This window comes from Juglans regia, chromosome 7, assembly GCF_001411555.2.
Source record: "Juglans regia cultivar Chandler chromosome 7, Walnut 2.0, whole genome shotgun sequence".
Lineage (NCBI taxonomy): Eukaryota > Viridiplantae > Streptophyta > Magnoliopsida > Fagales > Juglandaceae > Juglans > Juglans regia.
Genome location: NC_049907.1, coordinates 25,643,596 through 25,670,081, shown reverse-complemented (window position 1 = coordinate 25,670,081; position 26,486 = coordinate 25,643,596). Strand labels below are relative to the sequence as shown.

Below are 26,486 nucleotides of genomic sequence, written 5' to 3'. Positions count from 1 at the left end.
GCCCTTACCAAGATGTCCATCCTCCAACGAGATACCTTGCTAGCTCATCTCAGTTACCTAAGCCTGGCAACCCACCCCCATTTACTCTAGAGATACCAGTAAGTGCATCTTTTCCTCTCTCCCACCAAATCCCTCTTACTGAAACTGTACAAACCCCAACCCCTCTTAGCCAAGCTTCGGCCAAATCAGGAAAAACTCAGTTCAGTTTAGATTTTTCTCAACTAGGAGATGGGGGAAGCTCTGAAGCAGGAGAGGATAATAGCAAATTTTCTCAAGTTGAAAGTGTTCCTTCTACTGTAATCTCAATCAATCCAAACAAGATGAAAAGAAGTGAGGTGGTCTGCAGAAGGTCAAAGAGACTCAGGTTCACTCCATATGGAAAATCTGAGCTCATAACTGGTAACAATTCTCGTACCCAGCTTTTCAAATCCATAATATAGATGATGAGGCTGTTGTGGCAGAGCCGATGCTGCCACTAGGGCAGAAATGAAAATAATCTCTTGGAATTGCCGAGATCTAGCCCGACCCCGTGCAATCAGAAGCTTACGGGCTATAATCAGGAACCAAAAACCTGATTTAGTCTTCTTAATGGAGACTATTTTGCTTAAATTGAATATGTCTAATATTGTACATAGGCTAGGTTTTTCTACTGTAAATTCTGTGTATGCACCCTCAAATTACAATTGGGGGGGTCATTTGGTTTTGTGGTTAGAAGGCTTGGAAGTGAAATCTGTAAATGTTCATTGTAATATAATCTCTATGTTTGTGTATTCGGAACCTGTGCATACCCCTTGGTTGCTTAATTTGGTTTATTGCCCTGCTCAATACAGTAAAAAAGAATTTTTTTTGGAATCTCTTAAAGGAATGTGAAACCAATTTTGAAGGACCAAGACTTGATATAGGGGATTTTAATTCTATTTGAAGCCAGAATGAAAAATTTGGAGGAAGGTCCTTTGCTAGCTCCTCAAACTCTAACAATCTGAATTCTTACATGAATAGGAATGTCATGATTGACCTAGGTTACCATGGACCCAAATACACTTGGACCAACAATAGACATGGTTTGGGTCATATTAGAGAGATCCTTGACAGAGGTATAGCAAATCAATCTTGGATGACCCTATTTCCAAACTCTTCCCTTCAACATCTTCCCATAAGTGCATCTGATCATTCACTCATTGTGCTTGATACTGTGGATAGAAGAAGGCACTTTGCTAGTTTTAAATTTGAAAAATTTTGGATTAGAGACCACACTAGTCAAATGGTTGTTCAAAATGCCCGGAATAGTCATTTTATTGGCAATCTGAGCTATATCCTTAAAAAAAAACTCAAACAAGTTTAGACTGCACTGAAAAAATGGAATAGGTCTCACTTTGGGCATATTCAATCTGGCATAAGAGACACCACCAAAGCTCTCTTGAATATCCAAGAAAATGAGCCTACTTTCAACTCTAGGATCATGGAGGAAGAACTCAAATCTGAATTGAATGAATTGTTAAGGAGAGAAGAGATTCTTTGGAAACAAAAATCTAGAGTCCAATGGTTAACCACAATGGATTTGAACACAAAATTCTTCCATCTTTCTACCACTGTGAGAAGACGTCAAAATACTATTGATAGTCTTAAAGTAAACCTCAATTGGACTGAGGATCAGCATGTTATTCAAACTTCTTTCTTGAATCATTTTAGAGATGTCTATGCCACGTCAAATCCTAGTATAAACATGGATTTAGAGCCCCTCTTTCCTAAAAAGGTTACCAAGAGAATGGTATTCTTTGTGAAATTCCTTTTGAGGAAGAGATTATTCGCACTCTTAGGCAAACTCCATCTAGAAAAGCCCCTGGGCCAGATGGTTTTACTGGGTTTTTCTATAAGCATTATTGGGATATTGTCAAAGATGATTTCATAAAAGCTGTTCAGAACTTTTTCATAAGTGGAAAGCTTTTAAAAGAATTAAATGACACTCATATTGCTTTAATTCCAAAGATTAGGAACCCTAATACTGTTCATCAGTTTAGGCCTATTAGTCTTTCAAATGTTTACTACAAAGTCATTGCAAAGATTATGGCGAATAGGCTCAAAAAAATTCTTCCAAAAATCATCTCCCCATACCAAACAGTTTTCGTTCCTGGTAGAACTATTCAAGAGAATACAATTTTGGCCCAATAACTCTTTCACTTTTTGAAGAGGAAAAAAGGAAAAAATGGAATTATGGCAATCAAGATTGATATGGAAAAGGCTTTTGATTTCATGGAGTGGGGGTTTATTTTGAGAATCCTGGAAAGCTTGGGTTTTAACAGAATATGGGTTAATTGGATCAAAGAGTGTATCACAACGGTCTCGTATTCAGTTATTATAAATGGTGCTCCAAGAAGGTTTATAAAGCCTAGTAGAGGTCTGAGGCAAGGGGATCCCCTTTCACCCTTTCTCTTTATTCTGGGCACAGAAGTTCTCACTAGACTCATCACTTATGAGGAAAACTTGGGAAACATTCAGGGTATTTCTATTAGTAGAAATAATCTCCCCATCTTACATCTCCTTTTTGCTGATGATCTTATTCTTTTTGGGAAGGCAAATAGCCCAACAGCAATCAACTTCAATAGTTGTTTGGAAAAATATTCCTCATGGTCAGGACAAAAAATCCATGTTAGAAAGTCTTCTATAAAGTTCAGTGAAAACACTCAACCGAGACTAAAACAAAGAGTCAAGGAAGTTTTTAACTTTAAGAATGGCTCACCTTCCATTAAGTACTTAGGCCTTCCTCTGTCCTTTAATGGTTCAAAGAAGACTCATTTTCAAGAAATTAAGCAAAAACTCTCCCAAAAGTTGGCGGGATGGAAAGCAAAACTGCTTTCCCAAGCAGGTCGTACTACCCTCATTAGAACGGTTGCTAGTTCAATGCCCTCTTATATCATGTCCTCTCTTTCGGTTCCAAAATGTGTTGCTAGTAGTCTTGATCGCACATTCATGAAATCCTGGTGGGGATTCCTGGAAGAGAAATCCCATAATCTCACTCTCAAATCCTGGAATTCTATTTGCAAACCAAAGTCTATGGGTGGTTTGGGAGTTAGGTTAGTCTCTGATTTTAATCAAGCCTTTCTTTCAAAAATTGGCTGGCAGATGATTATGGGTGTTGATGCCATTTGGAGAAGAGTCCTTGTTGGTAAATACCTGAAAATGTCTCCCTTTCTGGATACTACTAAAAGAAATACTGATTCTTGGATATGGAAAGGTATTCTTAAACAAAAGGATTTTCTGAAAAAAGGTTTATGCTTCCAAATCAATAATGGGTGAACACTAAAGTTTGGAATGATCCTTGGATTCCTAGCAACCCAAACTTCATACCTACTCGGAAAGATACAAATACCCCTATTGACCCTCTCCTTTGTGTTTCGGAACTGATGATGGAGGAACCTAGGAGATGGAATATTATTCTGCTTCAAGCCCTCTTTAGTCAAAGTACAGTGAATGAGATAGAAAAAATCCCACTTGCCCAACAAAGTTTTCACGATCTCTTTGATAAACCTGTTTGGACTTTCCATAAATCCGGTTCCTTTAGTGTCAAATCAGCTTATGCTGCCTTAACACTATCCAATGCTCAGAATATGATGGATAATAGCAGTATTCAATCTGATATTTGGAAGGGCCTTTGGAAACTTAAGATTCAGGATAGACTAAAGTTCTTTTGTTGGAAAATTCTCAATAACATTTTGCCTACTCATTCCCGTATAAAGAACTTTGTCCAGATTGATGTTGATAGACTTGATTGTCCTATTTGTAACACTGGTAAAGAAACTCAATCTCATCTTTTCTTAAATTGCAGTTTCTCCAGAATCCTGTGGCGTCATTCCCCTTGGCCTTTAAACATATCCTCATGTGCTCAGAATGATATTAGAGTGTGGGTCAAGTGCATTCTTGATCCTCTCAGAATGTTAGGAATTCCCCTTGAGGAAGAGCACCATTTTCAAATTTTTGCACTTGTGGCTATGGATAGTATATCGTTCCTTAGAAAAAAAGTCCTCCATGAAGATCTTAAACCTAATTTATCTACTTTTATATCTTCCACTAAAAAAATTTTTAAAGATCACTGTGATGCATGGGGCAATTTACAATTAAATTCTAGCAAACCTTGGGGACCTATGCCTGTTGATCACTGTCTAGTCACTTTTGATGTTGCGGTTAGACAAAGTGGAAGCATAGCAGCAACAATTGGTAGAACATCTTCTGGATCCATCATCTTTGTGGTCACAAAGCATATCAGTAGCCAAAATCCAAACCAAGGGGAAGCTACTGCAATGCTTTTGGGAATAGAAAGAGCCAAAGAAACCAACTTCGGTAAAGTTGTGATTGCAGGAGACTCTCTTAATACCCTTCAAGCAGTAAAAAATTCAAATGTTATCCCAGATTGGACAGTGCAACCAATTATTCATGATATCAGGATTGCTCTTAAAGGTTTTGACAGATGGGAACTTCGAAAAATACATCGAGATGAGAATCGATGCGCGCACTCAGTTGCGCAGTGGGCTGCCACCAAAAATATTTTTGGAAACATCCCACTTATTAATATTCCTCCTTCTTTGCTGAACTTCCATAGTGGGAAAGACCCACCTATTTTCTTGTAGTTTGTCTGTCTTGTAATCTGTTTTTTGTCTTGTGTTTGTCTTGTATTATGCTACTTAATGTAGCGGACTTATTTCTTAATATTAGATGTGTTTTCAAAAAAAAAAAAAACCTCCAAAAAATTCGCTAGCGTCGAGATTTTAAAACCCTTGATCAAAGTTTGGCTAGGGTTGGATGCAAAAATGATTTCATTTCAACTTATTATTATCATTTTTTTAAATTTTCACTTAAATTATAATAAACAATTTAATTTTTTTAAATCTTAAAAAATAATAATATTAAAAACTAATATTCTAATAATATTTTATTTAATTTTCAACTTTTATTTCAACTCATCTCATCTCATTTCATCTCACTATCTAGACCTACCATTTGACTTTATGTTGCAAGGAATGCTAACTTGAAGTTCTCCCAATCTTAAACCTCCAAAATTGAATCCTCATAATCCAAATTTGAAAATGAAAATCAAAGAATTACTCCCATTCCGTGAATTTACTATAAGAGAATAGTTGAATCAACAATTCTGACCTCAAGGGGGGAAACAAAAGGTATATCAGTGGTAAAAGGGGAACAAGGTTAAATCACTTGTTGTTTGCTGATGATTGTGTGCTGTTTGGAAGAGCTAGAGTGGAAGAAATTGCAAGAGATACTGTTAAGGTATGAAAAAGCCTCAGACCAGTTCTTGAACAAGGAAAAAATTGTTATTTTCTTCATTACTAACACCAAAGCTGAAGACAAAAAGAAGTTTTTAAAGGAAGGGTGACTATAGTGAAATGAAGTTATGAGAAATATTTGGGACTCCCTACCGTGATAGACAAATCAAAATATAATACCTTTAGGTGTATAAAGGAAAGAGTGTGGCAAAAGATTAATAATTGGAATAACTCTTTACTCTCAACAACAGGGAAGGAAATTATGATTAAGGCTGTCTTGCAAGTTATACCCTCATACAATATGAGTGTGTTCAAATTGCCTAAGAAGCTTTGCAAAGAACTGAATATAATGTTTTCAAAGTTTTTGTGGAGAAACCGAGAGATACCAGTATACAGTGAAGAAGCTGGAAGAAGATGGGGCAACAAAAAGGGAAGGAAGGCATGGGGTTCAGAGACTTAGAGAGTTTTAACTCAACTTTGCTAGCCAAGCAAGGATGGAGAATAATTCAAAATCTTAATTCCACGACTGCAATAATTTTAAGAGAAAAGTACTTTAAAAATTCTTCACTGTTGGAGGCAAAACTGGGAAATGCACCATCCTTAATATGGAGAAGTGTGTGGGGATCTATTGTGTTGTTAAAAGAGGGGCTTAGATGGAGGGTGGAGAATAGCAACAAAATTCAAATTTGGGGTCAAAAGTGGTTATCCCCTCCTTCTTCCTTCTGCGTGCAGTCCCCCACTTCTATATTAAGTGGAGAAGCAAGAGTAAAGAAACTTATACATGAGGAAAAGAAGGAGTGGAATGAGGAACTCAAAGGAAAAATATTCAAGAAGGAGAAGGCAGACCAAATATGTAGCGTCCCCCTCTAAGCAAAATGAACATAGAAGATAAGTTGGTTTGGGGTCCCTCCAAAAATGGATTATTCACAGTTAAAAGTGCATATTTTCCTGAAATAGTAAGGAAGAAGGCCTTGAAAGGTGAGTCATTAGGAAAGCTTGAGACAGATAGTAGGTGGAAGGATATTTGGGAGTTGGATGTACCTGGGAAAATGAAGATATTCATGTGGAAGGCAAGGAATAAAGAAGAAGAGACTGTGATGCATGTGTTGGGGCACTACCCTGCTGCAAATGATGTTTGGGCTATGGCTTTGAATCCCATTCAAAAATGAAGGATGGCAGAAGACAACCAACTGAAGTTATGGGAAGAGTTGACAAAGAAGCTCAATAAGGCTGAAATGGAAGAAACAACAACAATTATGAGAAGTTTATGGATTAGAAGGAACATGTTCATTTTCGAAAAAGAAGTTTCTTCGTCCCAATAATGTGATCAGATCAGTACGGGAGGGATTGAATGAATATCAGTTAGCTTAACAACCTTTAAAGAGGTTTGAGAGACCAACCAATGCAAAAAGGGGTGAGCAACATTGGAAAACACTGAGGCAGAACTTTGTAAAGGCAAACTAGGATGCAACACTTGATGTAAAGATAAGGAAGATGAGGATATGAATCATCATTAGGGATGAGAAGGGGAAGGTGATGGCAGCAGGTTGCGATCAAAGAAGCAATGTTAAGCAACCAGCCATAGCAAAAAGTTATGCACTAAGGAAAACAATGGAGATTTGTAGTGATATGAACTTCGGCAATGTGATTTTAGAAGGGGATGCACATGTTATAGTTAATGTAGTCAATGATAGAAATAAAGAACTTTCTTACTATGGAAGCATCATCAAAGGCATGCAGAAATTCTTACACGTGTGGTCTGAGTGGAAGGTGCAATTTGCACATAGAAGTAAAAACACAACATCATATACCTCAACAAAAACAGCTATACACTTAGATGTTGAGAAAGTATGGATAGAAGAGGCTCCTGACTTTATATTGAGTTGTTTAGAGAAAGACAAAGTTTGAAATGAGTGAATACTGAATATGAATGAAATTGGCATAATAAAAAGAGAATGCTGACCTAAAATCAACTAGAAGAAGTAAATGTGAACGAGGGTTGGGTGGCAGGGCATGACCACCCCGCCCACCTTGTTTGGTTGGGACACAGGCCATGTTAGCATACGGTGGACAGGGGACGAGCCCATGCCTGCCCGAGGTTTACCTCGTTTACCTGCACGTATTTTGTTGTTGAGAGAAGGGGTTGGGCCAATCCTGCCTAGGGTTGACCCCATTTGCCCAGCCGAAACTTATATATAGATATGTATAAACAAGTTCGTAAGTATAAAACGATGTTGCTTTGGAAAAAATCCCAAAATGACATTTTTTGGTTTTTGACTAAGTATATATATATCCCAAAACCCTAAATGTTATTTTCTCATCCTTCTTTCTCTTCCTTCGCTGTTCTCTCATTTCCTTTCTCCTTTCTTCTCTCTCCCTTCGACATTCTCTCATCTCCTATTTTTCTTCTCATTCTCCTCCTCCTCTTCCACTTTTTTTTCTCCTCTTTCTTGAAGCGTGGTCGTGGTTCGTCGTGGAACCACGACCACGCCATGGTCTTGCCGTAGCATAAAGTTGAGATTTTTTTAAGCTTACTTTTTTCAATTTGTGTTAAATGTCGTGTGTTTCACTATATGTAACTTCTTGAATTTATTATTGGATGATGGATCTATGGATTTGTTGTTATTTTTTGGTTGTTTTGGATTCTTTATTTTTTCCGGTTGTTTTTCGCCATGGGTGAATGATGGGCAAGATGGACAGACGATCGTGGGGTTCAATCCACCCTTTAGCATCTAGAAAAAGGCATCTGCCCACAGGGATTGTGCCTAGTTCAGGGGCCCAAACTATCTCCTACCCATGCGGGAATGAGGGGTGGGATAGGGGCACCTTGCATTCAAGGGGTGCGGATAGCACCTTAACGTGATTTCAAATAATACAAATCTTGACATTAGTGTCCATTTGAAAATGTAATTATTATCAAGTATTTTTAGATATTTCATTCTCAAACATCACTAAAAAAAAAAAAAAAAACACTTCCTAATTTATAGTTTTCAATTTTTCAATTTTTTATCTAATCATTATAATTTTCTCAAATTACTAAACAAAACACAAAAAACAATACAACTTTTTCATATTTCAAAATAAAAATAATATTCAAACAATTATATTGAAACAATTTTTTAACTCTATAATATTATTATTCAATTATTTTTCTCTCATTTCTTAAAACCTAATAAAATATTTTAATTAAATCATTTAACTATTATTCACAGAGATACTGAAATATTCTAAATATCCAAAAATATCCTTAGTGTCCTTTTGCTTTTGAGTTTGGAAATTAAAAAAAAAAAAAACTTTTACCAGTTTAAAAGTTCTCTTTAATAATATAATTTAAAGTACCAAATTCAACTTATGTTAAAAAGTTATGCCAAAAACTACTAACAACTTTAAAAACGTTTTAAACACATATTTGCCGAATAATAAATAGTTTTGAAAACCGATACAACGAGTGTTTAAACAATGCTTATGAATGGTGATTTCATTGTTCACATGAGGCACTGCTCATGTGATTGTGCACGTAAAAACGGCCGTGATTAGCATTTGTAAACAGTTTTTGCAGCAGTAACTTTTTAACATTAGTGACTTTATTATCAATGGTAATCTCAAACTCACTTATTTTTCGAGTGAAGTAAAATTAGGTTAACGATACACTTAATGAATTTTCTATAATTATTTTAAAATTTATTTTAAATTAATTAATATAATTATGTCATTTCATTAAAATAGTTGTAGATTTATTATAAATTTATCATTTTTCCTAGAATTAACCCATTTATACTACATGAATCATCAATTATCATTTATCATGACCATGGTCTATAGGCCTAAACCATATCCATTTTTCTTCCTATTTTCTTTTCTATCTTTGTTTTTTTAATTTTTAATTTATTTATCTCCCATCAGTCCAGCCGAGCAATCCAAATTTTGATAGACTTTTCAAAGTTTCCAACACCATTCGAGTACTGGGATGGAAATTTGGAAACACCCTAACGTAAAAAGCAGGGTGCCCGATCCATACCCTAACGTAAATGACAAGGGAAAACAGCAGCCCACCAGGCACCAGCACCCAGCCACAGCCAATGCTCGGTCTCGGGACTCATGATGGTCCAAACATTTTCTGGAATGACTTATAATTTGGGTTGAAAAAATATAAATAAAAATGTCTGTTTTAGTTTAAAATAATATATATGTACTTCTATTTTTATTTATAATTTTATTTAAAAAATTTATTTTGTGAGTTTTTCTTTTAAATTATAATTATTTTAAAATTTAAATTTCATAATTTTTAAATTTTAATAATTTTTTCTTAAAAAAATTAGCCGATTTGAATCAGGGGGAATCAACGCACTCGAAAATCCAGCTGCAGCCCATTTACCGGGTGAAAACCAGCGGCTTTAATTTGGAACAACTTGTATTCATTACCCCAGTAAACAATCTTTCAAACAGGTAACGGCACTAACAGTGGGCTCCTCCACCCTTCCTTTATTTCCGTCTTTTATATATAGATACGGGTTCGTGCACCTTTGCCAAGCCTAAAAGCTTAAACCAAAGCAATCAGTCTCTTTCCTACTCCTTCAACTGGTAGATAAACCTCTGACTCTAAACTTTCCATGGCTTCTCTCTTGCTACTTCTGTCCCAACTTGTTCGTCCTAGAACCACATGTCTGTCCTCTTCCTCTTCAGGGTCTAAGAATGTTGCTGCTGCAATCTGTTTCACCGCCCAACGGCCACACAGATATGAGGTAACCGAGGATAACGAGGTCTCGGAAGATATGGAGCATCTGCAGGAGTGTAGAGTTCGTGTCGAATCAGTCTGGCCTTAAATCTGCAAATCCAAACTGAGTTGTATCAGAAATTATTATAAGTATTGATGTAACCGAATCAAGTAAATTAAAGTTTTGGTGCACATGAAGGGTCGAACTCTCTCTCTCTCTCTCTCTCGTTTTCTTTCTTTATTCCAGCAGGAAATTAACAACAAATAATCAATTTCTTGCCCATGATGATCTTATTCCAACTGGTTAATTGGGTCAAGCGATTGGATTTCCAATTGGGCTTGGGTGCGTGAATTGTCAACTGCTATCTGAAAGATCAAGTGGATTTCAAGTTTCAACGTTGGCACCTGGTTTTGAAAAATGGTTTTCAAAACCAGCTCTCTCTCTCTCTCTTATAACCAACTTACAAAATACAATATTAAGGCTGTGTTAGACGTCAATTTATTATTATTTAATATTTTATTATTAATTTTTAATAATTTTTAATATTTTAATTATTATTAAAAAATTATCTAAAATTACGTCACTACCTAAACATAGCAAGGCCTCTGTCAACTCAGAAATGAACAATACAAGACATCATAATTAGTTTCAACATCTATTAAAAGTCTATTAAAAATAACTTCTAGAGAACTATTCCACAGTTTTAGAGTATCTCAATGTTACGGGGATGTCTACACTTTGTGAAATTTCAAAATTTGAAAAAAAAATAAGACAATTTATTTTCAAAGGCCCATGTGATGATAAAGAGGCAATCATATTTTTAATGGCTTCAACAACATTCGATTAGGGGTGATACCGCCCTCTACGGGGCCCCTCCCCCGCCCCGCGCCTCCGCATATGTGGGGGTGGGATTTTTTTCCCGAATCCCGCCCCCACATGGGGGACGGGGTCCCCCGTCCACTGCCAGGGGTGCGGGGGTGGACCCCCACCCGTCCGCACCCCGCATAAGCTATTGGGCCTTTGGCCCAGTGCATTTTTCTGTGCCCTAAATGGCTCAGAATCGGTTTTTGGGCCCCTTTGAGCCCATAATTCGTTTTGGGCCACTTTAGGCCCATTATTTAGATTAAAAAAAATATAAATTTAAAAATAGAAAACAAATAATTTTTTTTTGATAAGTAGATATTAAGTTTCAACTATTAAATAATTAAGTAATATTCATCACTAAGGCAGTAAGACACTATGCTAAAATAAATAGTTTACAATTATACAAATTAAGAGAACTAATAAACTATTACACTATTACAAACTCTTCTAAAAAAATAAATATTACAAATTGTATAATTACTATTGTAGCAACATTACATTAATTGTAAATTAAGAAAATTGATTTTGGGGTGGAGCCGTAGTTGTGAGTTCACTGAGTTGTGTCGAATGTCGATTGCTGTGAGATTGAAAATCAATAAGTTAAAAATAAAAGTTAATAAGTCAAAAAACTTGAAATATTAATAAGTTAAAAATAAAACAAATTAAAATTAAAAAGTTATAAAAATGAAACAAAGTTTTAAATGCAAAAAACAAATAGCGGAGAAATTATGCAAACCATGGCAATGGTGAGTCCAATACAAAGTCATACTGCATCGGAGGTAGCCGTAGACGCCGTCTCACGTATCACTATAAGTATTAAATTTGAAATCAAATTAATGAATACCAATTAAATGAAAATAAATAAATGAAAATAAGAAATTAGAATAAATACTAGATCCAGACTGATCATCACTCTCCTCCTCGACGTCGGCCTTCTCATACTCAAGAACATCCGGAACATGAATTGGAGTTCTCTTGATCCAATTCTGCGTGCAAATCAAAGCCTCCACAGTTGCAGGAGCTAATGAACTCTGAAATGAATCTAATACACTCGCTCCGATGCTAAATGCCGACTCTGAGGCTACTGTGCTAACAGGGATGACCAAAAGTGTGCGGGCTATCTCTCCAAGGATGGGATACTTCACGACATTCACCTTCCACCAACTTAATATATCGAAATCTCGTGAAAATGGTAGAATCTCTACTGCTAAGTATCTGTCTATCTTTGACTGAGCCTTTACAAAAGGCCGGAGGAAGGGGGTCTGCTCATACCTCTCACCCCACTCCAATCTACGTCTTTTCCCAACCTTGACTTCAAGAAACTGTGAGCCTGAGGCTGAGGGGGTAGATGTAGGTGCCGCAATATTACCACCCCGCAGGATGAAAAACTCATCAAATAATCTAGTAAAGGTTTCCCGAACCCTTGCTGCAATAAGCTCCGCCCATACTTGCCTGTACGCAAGGCCCAATCCAAATATCATGCCATCCAACTTATACCTCGGGTCAAAGACGACAGCTACATATAACAAAATATTAGCCCTAGTTAAATCTCTCCAATACTTGTCATACTTTAACTTCATAATCAATGCCATCTCCCGCAGCCTAATGTGACCACCCGCGACCATATTATCTAATTCTTCTTTTACCCTACATATTTGCTGGCATAAAACATTGGATGTAGGGTACAAAGTTCCGGATAGCCTTGTGGTGACATCGTAAAAAAGCCTAAAAATCTCTACAAAAATAGTTACAATTTCCCAATCATCAGCTACGGGTTTCCCCAATCCCCCGTGATCATCAAAATATTTTACATATTGGATGTCTTCCTCACCCAATAATGCAAATTCCAGCCTATATTCTTGGGCCACCTCCAACATCAGAAATGTTGTATTCCATCGTGTAGGCATATCAGTACAAAGGCCCTTCTTAGATGTTAGACCCGCAGATCTCGCAGCAACCTTGAATTTCTCCAACCTTGAAGAAGAACATCTCACCCATCTCACAACAGTCCTAACCCGAGCAATCGAGTCATGAAGATCTCTCAAACCATCACTGACAATCAGATTCAGAATATGTGCCGCACATCTCACATGCAGACACTCACCACCCATAAGTGTCTTATTTGCCTCTCTAAGATAAGTTTTCAAATGTCCTAATGCAAAATCGTTAGACGAGGCATTATCAACTGTGACTGTAACAACTCGGGTCAAACCCCACTCTTTTATTGAAACCTCCAAGGCCTTCCCAACTGTCTCACCCTTATGATCGGTGATTTTACAAAATTTTATAATTTTCTTTTGTAATGTCCAATGACAATCAATAAAATGCACAGTCAAAGACATATAATTAAAATTTTGGATCGATGTCCAAGTATTAGTGGTGAGACAAACAAATTGATCCGTCAATTGACCCCTCAACTTCTCATTTTCAATGTAAAAATACTTTTTTACATCCTTTGCCACCGTGTGGCGAGAGAGAATATTAAACCTTGGTTCCAAGTAGTGAGAATACGCTTGGAACCCTTTCCCGTCAACAATTTGAAAAGGTAGCTTGTCCATTATGACCATTCGAGCTAGATGTCTTCTACACTCATCGGGATCATACTTAGTATACCCCCTCAAACTTGCACTCCCACTAGTCCCATCCACCATTTTTTGAAGTCCAACTTCTAGCCTAGATTGGCTTTTCTCTTGTAATGATCTTAATATTGGACTTTTTTTTGCATTGCTCTTCTAAGTGCACCTTTAATTGTGAGGTGTCATGTTTCCTATAGTGACATCTATAAATTTTTCCACAATGGTTACACTTGGCTTGGGGGTTACTTGAGTCACCACCCTCTAGTTTGGTGAAATGACTTCAAACTATTGAAGCAGGTTTCTTGCTGGTTTTGGGGTCGGGGCAAGGTGCCATAGGGCTAGGGGTAGGGGTATTAGTAGGAGGGGTAGGTGTAGGTGTAGGGGTAGGGGTAGGGGTGCCCTCGGCTTGGAAAGGAGAGCTCGCACTCGAATCCGTTGGCATATCCATAAACTAAAGCAAACAAGAAATCTAAAATAATAGAAAACATAACAACTATATAATGAACATAAAAGAAAAGTAGAAGAAAAAAAATATCACACTATCACTTGACATTCATATATATATGTAAATATATATATATATATATTGTGTACTTTGGTTATAAATGTAATAAAGTATATTAACAACAAATACACTATATGTTGTTAATAAAGTATATTAACAAATACACTACATGAGGCAAGAAAATATGGATGTTTTATTTATTTAAGTAAGGTAGAAAAGTCCACATCCAACAAATTAAAAAATATTAACGAAGAAATGAGAAATAAAAAAATAATATTGAATTTTTGGACTCTTATATTCTTCTTTTTTTCTTTTTTTTTTATAAACATATCTTTTGGGATATTGAGATGTATGCTTAATTATATATAGGCAATATCTATATGTATTCTTTTTATAAACATATCTTTTGAAACGAGCTAGAAAGTCCCCAATATTCTTTATCCGACCTAAAGTATAAATTAGTTAAATCATGTAGAGCAAAAATAAGCTTTTTAATTTCCTTGTTCAGAAACTTTCATAAAATAACATCTAAAATCAAATATTACCTTTATTTTTAATATTTTATTTTTATGCATCATATATGGGTAGGGAAGAAATAAAATAACATCTAAAATCAAATATTACCTTTATTTTTATGCAATATCTAAAGAGCATTGCTAGTTAAAATAAATTTTATAACCTATAACTTAAGTAAGAAAGTAGTAGTTGTGACACTACTATAAATTTTATATATGTATATATTACAAAATCTAAAATATTTATTTGTAAATTACTAGTGGGGTTATGAGTTATCGTGTCACCACTAAGTTGTATGATATATATTTTAGATTAATTTAAGTTGTATGAAACCCTAAATTAATTGAAACCCCTAAATTAATTTAGGATTTCGGATTTGAGCCCTAAATTAACTAATTTAGGGGTTTCAATCTTTGAATCCCTTAAATTAATTTAGGGTATTTCAAAACCCTAAATTAATTTAGGGGTTTCAAAGATTAAAACCCCTAAATTAGTTAATTTAGGGCTCAAATCCGAAACCCTAAATTAATTTAGGGGTTTTAATCTTTGAATCCCCTAAATTAATTTAGGGTATTTCGAAACCCTAAATTAATTTAGGGCTCAAATCAAGCCACAGATCGGGAGCTTACCACCTCAAGGGTGCCGCAAGGCGCGAGCTACCCCACCCATGGAATGCAGAGCATCTACGAAAGTACTATGTCTAAGGGAAATATATGTAGCTTTTTTATTTTCTAGTTTACTTATTGATATCATTTTTCAATAAATACCTGCACATTTTTACACCTTTTCTTTGGTTTTTTTACAAACTCAAAAATGCGGCCAAGACCTAAAGACAAAAGGTGAAGTGGTTGAGAGATCTCCCACTAGCCTAATAATTAAAGGTAAAACGGTCGAGGGATCTCCCGTTAACACATTCTTGCCAAAAAAATAACGTGGTCGAGGGATCTCCCACTAGCTTAATAATTAAAGGTAAAACGGTCGAGGTTGCAAAGGAAAGGGACTAGGATCAATTTCATAGCCCTAGAAATCTCCTTCTGGCTCTGGCAAAGATACTTCTTCTTCTTTTTTTTTTTTGTTTTTTTGGGTTCTCTTCCAAATAAACAATGGAATCTGATCAACATTCATTAAGCAACTTACTTCTTAATCACCATTGATAATTCTTATCTTCTTAATCAACATTCATTAAACAATGGAATCTCCTTCATGCATTTTTGTATTTTGGGGATTCAACACCTTGTGATAACAATGATTGAAAAAATGATTTTTTGAAAATATAAAGTAAAAAGCAAGACTTTTTGATAGCGGATTAGAAGCTTGAGGGAAGAAATGAAAAGACACTCAAAAGGGAAAAAAGTCATAACTAAACTGAAAACCAATGGATAATCAACTAGTATCATCCACCTCCTCTTTCTACCATTTAACTACTGTTCCCCATGCTTTGGCACTAATTCATAAACCCCTTTGGGTTTTGGGTGAACTTCAATATCAGTACGAGTTTTTAGATGAAAGATCTATATTTTAAGGTTAACTTCCATGAGGGAAACACTGGCACAGAGAAACTCTAACCCACTGGGGGTAATGTATCCCTATATTCCACTATGAGTTAGATTTTTTAGATCACATGCCCATATGAGGATTTGACATATAGAACCGTTGGAGATTATGGCTTTTCCATTAACATGATAAGAAGGTTTCTCAAGCTGAGATCAATCTTTTACTCTCTTTGAGGTTTGAGCCACCTCTCTAGATGTTTTTTTCAAGACGCAATTCCAAATTTTGGCCATGAACGATCTGTAAAAGTCCAGCTCGTCTTTGGAACTATCGTGAGGCAACAAGAATCATGGAATAACAGCAACTAAATCACCTTAAACCCCCCCTCCCCGACGAAAAAGAAAAGAAAAGAAAAGCAACTGCATGGGGCTTCGAGGAGGAATGAAGACTTTCAAAGATAGTTCCGTCATTGTATTCATGAGACAATAAAGATTGATGAGTTCGAGGAGGAATGAAGTTCAATACTGGTTTAAGTATGGTCTAGTCGGTAATGATTGACTGCAAAATCTTTACAACCAATGGGATAAACCTTAATTAAGGAGTTAATTATATAAGACTTTCAAAGAGCGTTCCGTCATTGTATCCATGAGATAATAAAGCCTGATGAGTTCGAGGAGAAATAAAGTTCAATACTGGTGAAATATGATTTAGTCGGTAATGATTGGCTGCAAAATCTTTACAATCGACGGGGTAAAGATTAATTAAGGAGTTAATTATATATCGAGATAACATCAATAAAGTGCAATACAGTAAGTGAACAAAACTGATATTGCATATTTGCGGCAATAATTGGGTTATCCAAAAATTAACGACATGGACGGAAAATATGACTAACCATTTGTGTCAACAAAATCTCGCTATAAATATTTTCTTGGTTGGTACAGGAATAAATTACTTTTTGTGGTAACAAAATATATTTGCTACCTGCACACAATATCACTAGAAATGTTGTTGAATTTTCTTGACACTAAATGATTGTATAGGACAAAAATATTTGTTGGGGAATGCTAACTACATTTGTGGCGATAATTGTTTTTTTTTTTTTTTTCCTTTTTTACTACAATAACACCTTAGTGGGAAATGCCTTATTTTTTCCTACCATCTGTATTTTTGGCAGCGGATCGGATCCACAAAAGTGACAATATTTATCAGCTCAATTGAATGGGATATTTTCGATATTGAAATATAAATATTGCTGCAATATGCTTTTTAAGATGTAACATTTTAGCGTTGGCGAAATATGGACAGAAATACTTATTTGCGGCGATATGGATTCTGAGTACCGCAAATGAACATATTGATTTCTTAGGGAAAAATCTTATTGCAAGCAAGTTTGTGCACCAATTCGTGCACCAATATTGATATGTAATACATATGTTTAACGAAATGAGGTGAATTAAAGATGAAAATAATTTTTATGATATAGGAGATTTTCTTCTTCTCTCAAAAATTTTTTTTTTATTTTTTTTAAATAAAAAAAAATCATCGGTACGCGATATGGTGCACGAACTCACTTGTATCTAGCAAAAACCTTATTTCTTAGTGAAAATTGAACTGTGACACCTAATACGCTTTGTGAGTACTAATCAAAAGAGAACAATAATATTGAATATTAGCTAAAACCAGGAGTTTAGGTCAACATTTTACAGATCGTATAGGTAAGGTAGCTAGAGAGGTTGACATGGGAGTTCATGCCTCCACAATCCACCAGCCAAGATGCACATCATGATCAAGATATATTGTCCCGGCCGGTGGGGGAGGGCAGGGGAGGAATTCTTGCTTAACACATAGGCTTTACTTATTGATGGCGCGCAACATAGTCCATATATATATTCTCAGGCTCCTAATTTTCATGAAACAAAAACAGAAACGAAACAAAGAAACGAAACCATCGAGATATTAATGGTTCTAGTACCCTTCATTAGCCTCCGCTTTGATAGGTCCCTTAAATGATAAACTCAAGTAAGTGTCCTCTTCGGGTGAGGATGTACCACAATTGTTTGCTGGAATAATTTTTCTGCCTTTTATTAATGATCCACGGCTGCTTAAATAGCAGTCCACAAAACTGAAAGTGAAAACAGAATTGCCGAAAACAGAGGAAACACCTAGAGCCACTACTAGTGACTGACGCCTACACCTCCACGTTCTAACGGAAATAAACATGCAACAACAGAAAGATAAAATGCAACAACAGAAAGAGAAATGCAGCAGAAAAATAGAAACTGACTTCAAGCTACGACTCAGTCCATGCACGCATGTGACTTCAACAGTTATGACTCGGTCCATGCACTACGTCCATGCGTTTCCATGCACTTCGTCCATGTCTTTGCACGTTTAACCTCCTCCCATATACTTGGGATTTGATTTTAGGCCCCTCCCCGAACGTCGTGGCCTATCACGCTTCCACAGCCGGGGCACCAGGCTTGTTTGGCGCCTGGTGAATCATGATAAGAACCTTCTATCTTATTTTCTTTGAATTTCCCGCCGCTGAGTCTTCCCCATACGCCTGCAGTTATTAAGAAAGTAGATTGCAGATCTAATAAGGGGATAAGAACACTAATTAAGAAGTAAGAAGATTCTAACTAAAAAACTAGTTCTATGGGAAAGAAAAGTAGTAGTGAAACTTAACTGGCTGGGATATTGTTTGTTCTGGCTTCCAATTTTGGAACCAATTCAACCGAAATTAAGAGAGCGATGAAAAGGATGAGAGATAAGGCCTTGTGAACCATCTTGCTGCTCCTCACACTCCTCATCTCTTGAAAAAACACAAAAGAGGTGGAGATATTATATAGAGTCTCATGTTTTTATTAATGTACCAATATTTCTACAAATTAATAGCAGAGACTGACGATATTATTCAAAGGAGTTTTAGGTCAGAAAAAAGAGAAAAGAGTAAAAGTAAAAGAAGACGACATGAGGTTGTTGATTTAGAGGGGAAAACCATGTCAAGGAGTATGAAACTTGACTATTCTTTTGGAAACGACACCATGCCTGCCAGCATTGACTAGACTTGCAGAGTGCAATTAATTACTAGGCAATCGGCCAGCATCACCCACGTACACGCCACAGGAGACCGCTCAGGGCCACCACCCAATACTCATGGTCATAATCTGTTTTGATCGGCCCACACGGAACCTGCATACAAGGGCACTCGATATATAATTGCCTTTTGTGCAGTACTGCTTTTTCAAGAGATTCATGCTTTTTCGTTGACAATATTGGTTTAGTGTACTTGGTTAGAATTTGCTTGGACCAGATCTTACAGAGCGCATTCATAGTAGTTCGACTTTATATATGTTATTTTGATCTTTTCCAAGGTTATGTTAATAATAATTAATTGCACAGAATTGACTACACTTTTGGAATCTTCTTACGTCAATGCGTACATACATGCATGACTTTATAACATATATATATATATATATATATATATATTCTATGACTCGAAGAAAAAAATAACGTTGAAAATTAAGAAGTGTGGCAAATTATTAATCAGCATCGTGACTTACAAATTTAAACAGAGAAAACTGTATGTAAATATATAGCTAGAACCTCTAACTAATTTGGCTCCTCTATTGTAATATTCTTCTTTGTACGACTACACTTTTCCTCGAACTCGTAGTAGTTATCCTTTTGCCACCATTCCTTAATTAATAAATTCTGTTACGTATAGTCACTTCTTATGTTTATTTTTTGAGCATTTTAGTGATGTAATTGGCTGTATTATGTCTTTTATATTTTAAAAAAAATAATACAACAAATCACATCATCAAAGTGCACAAAGAATACGTAAAAGTAACCGTATATAAAATTTTTGTTAATTATATGATCTCCTCAATCGTTAACAACATCTTAAACAAACAAAAAATCTATTTATAAGTCTTATTTGTTACATAACTAACACATCGTTGAACTAGCTAGATTTGCAAAAAATGATTGGTATTTTAATTTTTTTTATTAAATGTTAATAGGTTCCACTATAAGTAATGTATTAACACACCAATTTATGTATATATAGCAAAACTCATATGAAAATAACACTTCGATCGGCACAATTTGGAAATTGATTGTAAGTTGGGGAAATCAAAGTACTAATGCGTACTCATTTCATAACATAAACACACTACAAGAAATACTCTGTTTTCCCACGATTTTTCCCTCTATGACTACCGCTAGTGGGAAATAGTGAGATTATGGCACAAAACCCTTTCGACGCAATAAGTTTTGCCAGATAGCATGAGATTTCCTGCGTTGAGTGAAAAGTTGTGGCGAAAAACAACCTTTGGCGACGATATTTCATTTGTGTTAAAAGGTCGTAGGAATTACTAATTTCTAAAACTAATACAACCCCGTATTGCACTTCTAATTGCTTCGCAATTTATACTCCAAGAGCCCTCAACTAGCGATTTCCCCTTCACCTTGCAACCTCACTGCCGACAGTGGTTTCCTTGCGTCGCCGCCCTTCGACGTCCACGAGACTACTGATAGTTGCCGCCCTGTTCAACCTCACTGCTGCCAGTTCTCGCCACTCACGACTAGGGCGTTGATTACTTTCAACTCCCCTAAAAGGTGATTTCTCTTTCAAATCTTTGCCTATTGATGATTTTTCTTCTCAAATCTCTGTCTCTCCCTCTCCCTCTCCCCCTTGGTAAATCTCTCGCCTATCGCTGCCTCTTCTATGTGTGTGTATCTCTGGTTCATGAGCCCGGTTTTTTCTTCACAGTTTTTCATTGTCTTTGTTTAGCCACGAATATACATAATTTCGACAAATACTTGCATCTCATTAATTACGTTCTGATCCCTTCTGAATCCAACTCTTTTAACTCCTACATTTAGATTCATCGCCTTTAAATTTAGAATGTTATGTGTTAAATTTGGATTTGTTTTTGTATTTTTACCCCTTCAAGGTGTCACAACCCCGCCCCAATCCTACGACCGGGATGTGGTCGGACAATTGGCCTTTTCTTCCCTTTTCATTAATAGTACTATTTCTACTATGCATTTTTTTTTTCTAAAAGGGATGGACGTGAACATGTCGTACATGTACACTGCGTTTCCAGTTTAAAAGTCAACACCAGATAAACAATCTGTTTAAGATTCTAATTAAAGGACTCTTAGAGTCCATCATCCATCATCAAAACATACCAGTTCTAATAAAAAGGGGACTCAGTTCCCATAACACATACAAAAAGGCATTTAACCTTCCTATGTGGGGTTACCATCACCCCACCATAGAAAATACACCGTTACCATCACCCCACCATAGTACTTACACCGTTGCCCAAAGGCATATTGTTTTAAAGTCAAACCAACAGAACGTCCCAATATGGGACCCATAATAAAAACATAAAGAAAACATAATCATTGTCCTCCAAATCAAACCAACCGAGAACTCTAAACCTCAGCCCCTCCCTCCTCAGCAGCACCCGGCACCACAGCCTCATCGTTCATACCTGGACGTTTAAAACATAAACACAAAGTGAGTCTAATACTCAGTAAGCAGTACACCATGCCGTTAACTTAATAATCACATAATCTTTTCTTTTTGAAAACATGCATACATAAACGTTTGCTAGTTCTTGACAATGCTTTCATGCATAAACAATTAAAGAATAACTATACTTTCATGCATCATTGTACTTCAAGCTTAACCGTACCTTTCATGCATAACTTTACTTTCATGCTTAACTGTACCTTTCATGCTTAACAGTGCTTTTCATGCATAAACTGTACTTTTCATGCTTAATTGTACCTTTCATGCTTAACAGTACTTTTCATGCATAAACTGTACTTTTCATGCTTAAACATCCCTAAGAAATGACTTTACTTTATATTTCACTTTTTTGGGCCAGTACACACTATTACGCCCCGTGTGTTGGGATTAGCGGTCTTTTGGACTCGGATTCCACCAGCGGCCACAGGTTGAAACCCCTTTTATGGGGGTAGCACTGGGTGCACTACTAGTACCACTTACTCGGCATTGCCATCTGCCCATTCTTTGGTCCCCTTTCATTCATATGGCCATTACGTACGTTCATGCTTTTAGTTCTTTTCTTTTCTTTCTTTTTAGTTAAACATTTTCATTATCTTCCTTTGGTCCAAATGCAAATGCTTTTTACTTAAAAAGTGTTTCATGTCATGTTACGTATAAGTAAGGCATAGCTATTTAAGAGAGAGCATGCATAAAAGTTTCATGATGCATTACCTTACATATACACAATTGTAATCAATAAGATACTTAACAGGGGCTACCAAGGAAGGCTCGTACATAATATATACATTTATTCTTTTATAAGAGATCATGCACAAAGAGAGAGATATTCTTTCATAAGAGAGCTTTGTGTGTAAGGAGCATGGTCATAGCTACTTACTTCGAGGCTTTATAAGTAGAGTCTTTAAATCTTGAAATTACACTCCTATTCAATGAAAGGAAATAACATATTAAAATTCATTTCACTAAAGACTTTGCTACCCAATACCCATACATGCTCCCTTAGATTGTAAAAATGGAATTAAGGCGTCTTCCTTACTCGTTAAACTACTTACATGGCATAAGTCAACCCTTAGTATCCTCCTTCCAATATTTAAGAAACTCACATATTTTTCTAAAACAAATACTAATAAAAGATACAACTCTTGGCAGCTTAAAGGTTTCTAAATAAGCTTACTAGCTTAGGTTTAAAACTCTTGATGGCTTACTTAGGCCATAACTTGAGAAAACATGTTTGAAAATCATAAACTTTAACTCTATAAATTAACAATTAAAGACATGAGTTTAACAAAAGTAAAACATGACTTAGACTCAAGAAAACATAAGAAAAGGGACTATAAAATTCTGCCTTGGGACACTCGGCTGTTATACACACCAAGACAGGACATACACACACACGGCTTAGGGCCATAAAACAGAACACACACACAAGCACAACTAGATCCATGAGATAGAACACACACACAGCTAGACTCATGAAACAGAACACTTAAACGGCTTAGGACATAAAACAGAGCATATACATACACACAACTCGAATTCACCAAAACATGGCATGACCCACGGCAAGACAAAACTCAAGGTGCTCGGTTTTAAACCAGAAAATTTAGGTTTTCGCTTACTACCAAGTAGAGCAGTTAAATGAGAAAACAAATGAGGAAATGTCTCTAGAAATTACCACATAGTACTCGGCTAACATAAAATCTGAAAACCCCCAATTTGCAAGAAACTCATGGAAGGATTATAATACCTGTTTGGGTCCTTTTAGAAGCCATGGAAACACACGCAACGAGAAGAGGAAGAGAATCCGAAATATTTGGGGCTGGAACACAACAGAAATTTCTGAAGAAAAGAACCCTAGGTTAAACCCAACATCCAAGATTCCAAATCCAGAATTTAGAGCTAAAGAAATCCACTTACGGGGTCGATTCCCATGAGGATCTTCGATGGAAAGCTTGGGTTCACAACTGAAAGGGATCGGCTTGAAGAAATGAGAGGAATCACACGGGTTAGTGGAAACCGAGAGCCTCTCATACGCAGGAAGAAAGCTTATGGAAATTACTTCCTTTGTTTACTTTGGGGACCGACGTGTAATAGGAGGAAATGAGAGTCAAGTGACTTGTTGAAGAAGCCGACGGTTTCACTTAGAGAAAAGTGAATTGATTAGTCAAAGCTTGTCTTACAAGCCAAAGGATGGACAGTGGGGAGGGATTCAAGCATAGGAGGATATTTTCTCACCTACCCATCCTATGGTTGAAAAGGTTTGGGGTCATATTTTAATTAGATAAAAGTAGAGGACTTAAAGAAAATATCTTAAGGTCTTAAAACAACCCACTTTAAAAATAAAGACACACCCATCTTAAAATAAATAATAACATAATGAAATTCTTTGTTTCAAAATATTTAACTTAAAATATTAATAAATGACGTAAAAACCTACGTAGTAAGATTCGGGTATTACACAAGGTGTGGTCGGTTTGTGGTTCGTAAAATAGTTTGAATTGATTGGATTCATGAGTTTGGGAGACCAACATATACATTTGGCTGACATCAAATGTATTGACAGTCTTCATATCTTTACTCACAACTTATTAGTCCATTTCTATGCGTGCATGTGTCTCATAAGCTTTGTTTGTCATATGATCTTCTATGCTGTGTAATATTGAAACGATAGAGCTCGTTTGTAATAATTAGGAGAAGAACCTAAAGCTTTATAGAATTAGCTAAATCTGTGGAATGTTTAGCTAAAAGACTACATGATCCATGCTTCAACATCATTCTTATTCATTATTCATTATACATGTATCACATTGCTGTGTAAATGCTGGAATTATGGTTAGTGCCTTATGTGGATGTTATGGGCCAACCCTCATTAGTCAGCTGTTATGCAGTTTTGTATACTAGTGGAATATTTATGTGCAAATTTTCTTCACAGCACAGAGAAAGAGTCCTAATGGAAATTAAAAAACTCACATGTTCAACACCTATCTTTTATTGCCATTCATCTATTTTATTGTAGTTATTTATATAAATTGTAGGGGGGTCAGTTTAGTTGGGCAGGTTCCAATAAAAAATTAACAAGTCAGGCCTTTGAAACTCATTTCTTACAGCCTTTTAGTTCTTCACAACACAAATAGTACATTCTTCACAGCCAAATAGCCTTTTAGTCCCTTTTTATTTTATTCTTTATTGTTTTAATATGTAATTTTTAATTAGTTTATATTAAGCTAAATACACTTTGGTCTTTTCTGTTTTGATAGCAGTACTACTTACGCTCTTTTCTTACACATCGTCCATCTCAACAGGTATGACCTATTTGACTCCACACCCATTACCTTTGTTACGTTTTTGTAATAAATTTTCTTTAGTACCCAATTATCATGATATGCAATAATAAACAACATTTTGCATTGCTAGTCTTGTATTGTTGTTTTTCATGTATGAATTGCTTTTTTTGTACTTGAATATGGTTGCTTTGTTTGCTTAAATTACAAACAAATACTTGAATTTTCTGCTTTGTTTGCTCATGTCATATTTCATCATGTTGTCTTTAAATATGTAGAAACTGACTATGCTAATTATCCTTTGGGCTAAGTTATGCAATAGGCTAAAATTTAGCCATTATTCGAAGCATGACAACATCCCAGAATACAGTCACACAGGCCTTATTATGTAGTAGGCTAGATGTTGTGATTAGGTGGGATTGGAGGGTTGTTTAGTGTGCATATTACCTACCAGTTAAGGGGAAAAGCTTAGGGAGATGGCCTAATTAATTATTATGCAGCAGGCTAGGTGTTGTGATCATATATAACCTGATGTGCGAGTATGCTAAGAATTTGAATGTGTGCTCCAAAATTTCATTGATTTAATACTGCATAGTTTCACATAATCTAGTTTTTATGAACATAGCCGTGCTTATTTGCTAGGGTCTTCGTGTTGGTGTCAACTTGGCCTTGGCCATTGCTCTATACAACATTTCAGATCTGTGTATTCTCTGTAGGTATAGTTCATTTATATTGCATAAAGTGATATTAGTTCTTTCGGATGCTTGCACTTGCCATGAATACCAAGAATATTCAACTTCCAACTGCTCTCAAATTATGGATTTTTTTTCCCCAATAAGTAATAAATTTTATTCAAAGAAATAGGCATAAGCCCAAGTACACATGATGTATACAAATGATATGCTTACAACTTTCAGAAAGAAAAAAAGAAAACTGCCACCATAAAGCTAAAACAGATGCAGAAAAATTATCCACCATTATAGAAGCTTTAGCCCAAGAACTCAAAGTACTCAAGAAAAAAACCCTAATATCTCCCAAAGAACGTTCTCTATCTTTGACGCATCTCCCATTTCCTTGGAGCCAAATGCACCACATAAGACAAGGAGGAATCATTTTCCAAACACTCATCGCCTTCCAACAGCTCTTCACACCCTTCCACCCTACCAATAATTCCACCACTTCCCTGGGCATAACCCAATGTAATCCTATCCAACTCAAAGACACAATCCACAAGAATCTTGTCACTTCACTGTGAAGGAAAATGTGATTTTTTAGATTCTCCATCCCTTTTGCACAAAACACACCAATCTGCAATAGAAAAACCCCTCCTTCTAAGGTTTTCAGTAGTCAATACTTTGCCCAAAGAAGCCACCCAATAGAGAAAAGCAACCTTAGAATGAACTTTCACTTTCCAAATACTTTTCCAAGGGAATACACAACTACTATGGCTTGACAAAATTCTGTAACAAGATGAAAATGCCACTATGCAGGGACAGCAGGAATCCACACCATACAATCCTCTCTATCTTGGACCAGTTTTGAGCTGTAAAGTTTAACCAACAGAGCCTTCACTTCATCCACTTCCCGATCATTAACATCCCTTTTAAAAATAACATTCCATTCAACCTTATTGTTACTACTGCAAACAAATCACCTACAACTGCATTTTGATCCCTTGCAATTCTTAAAAGGGCAGGAAATTCTAGCTTAA

At 36.0% G+C, this 26,486-nt stretch overlaps 2 long non-coding RNA genes across 2 annotated transcripts; both read right to left on the bottom strand.

The window, feature by feature from the left end:
* Nucleotides 1-18,466: 18,466 nt before the first annotated feature.
* Nucleotides 18,467-18,811, bottom strand: LOC108987305. The gene is made up of 2 exons (XR_001995515.2): nucleotides 18,630-18,811; nucleotides 18,467-18,506 (listed from the first exon to the last, which is right to left on the bottom strand). It is a non-coding gene; the product is annotated as an uncharacterized LOC108987305 (long non-coding RNA).
* Nucleotides 18,812-21,346: 2,535 nt separating this feature from the next.
* On the bottom strand, nucleotides 21,347-23,554 carry LOC108987306. Its single transcript, XR_001995516.2, has 3 exons — nucleotides 23,412-23,554; nucleotides 23,242-23,333; nucleotides 21,347-21,453 (listed from the first exon to the last, which is right to left on the bottom strand). It is a non-coding gene; the product is annotated as an uncharacterized LOC108987306 (long non-coding RNA).
* Nucleotides 23,555-26,486: the final 2,932 nt, after the last annotated feature.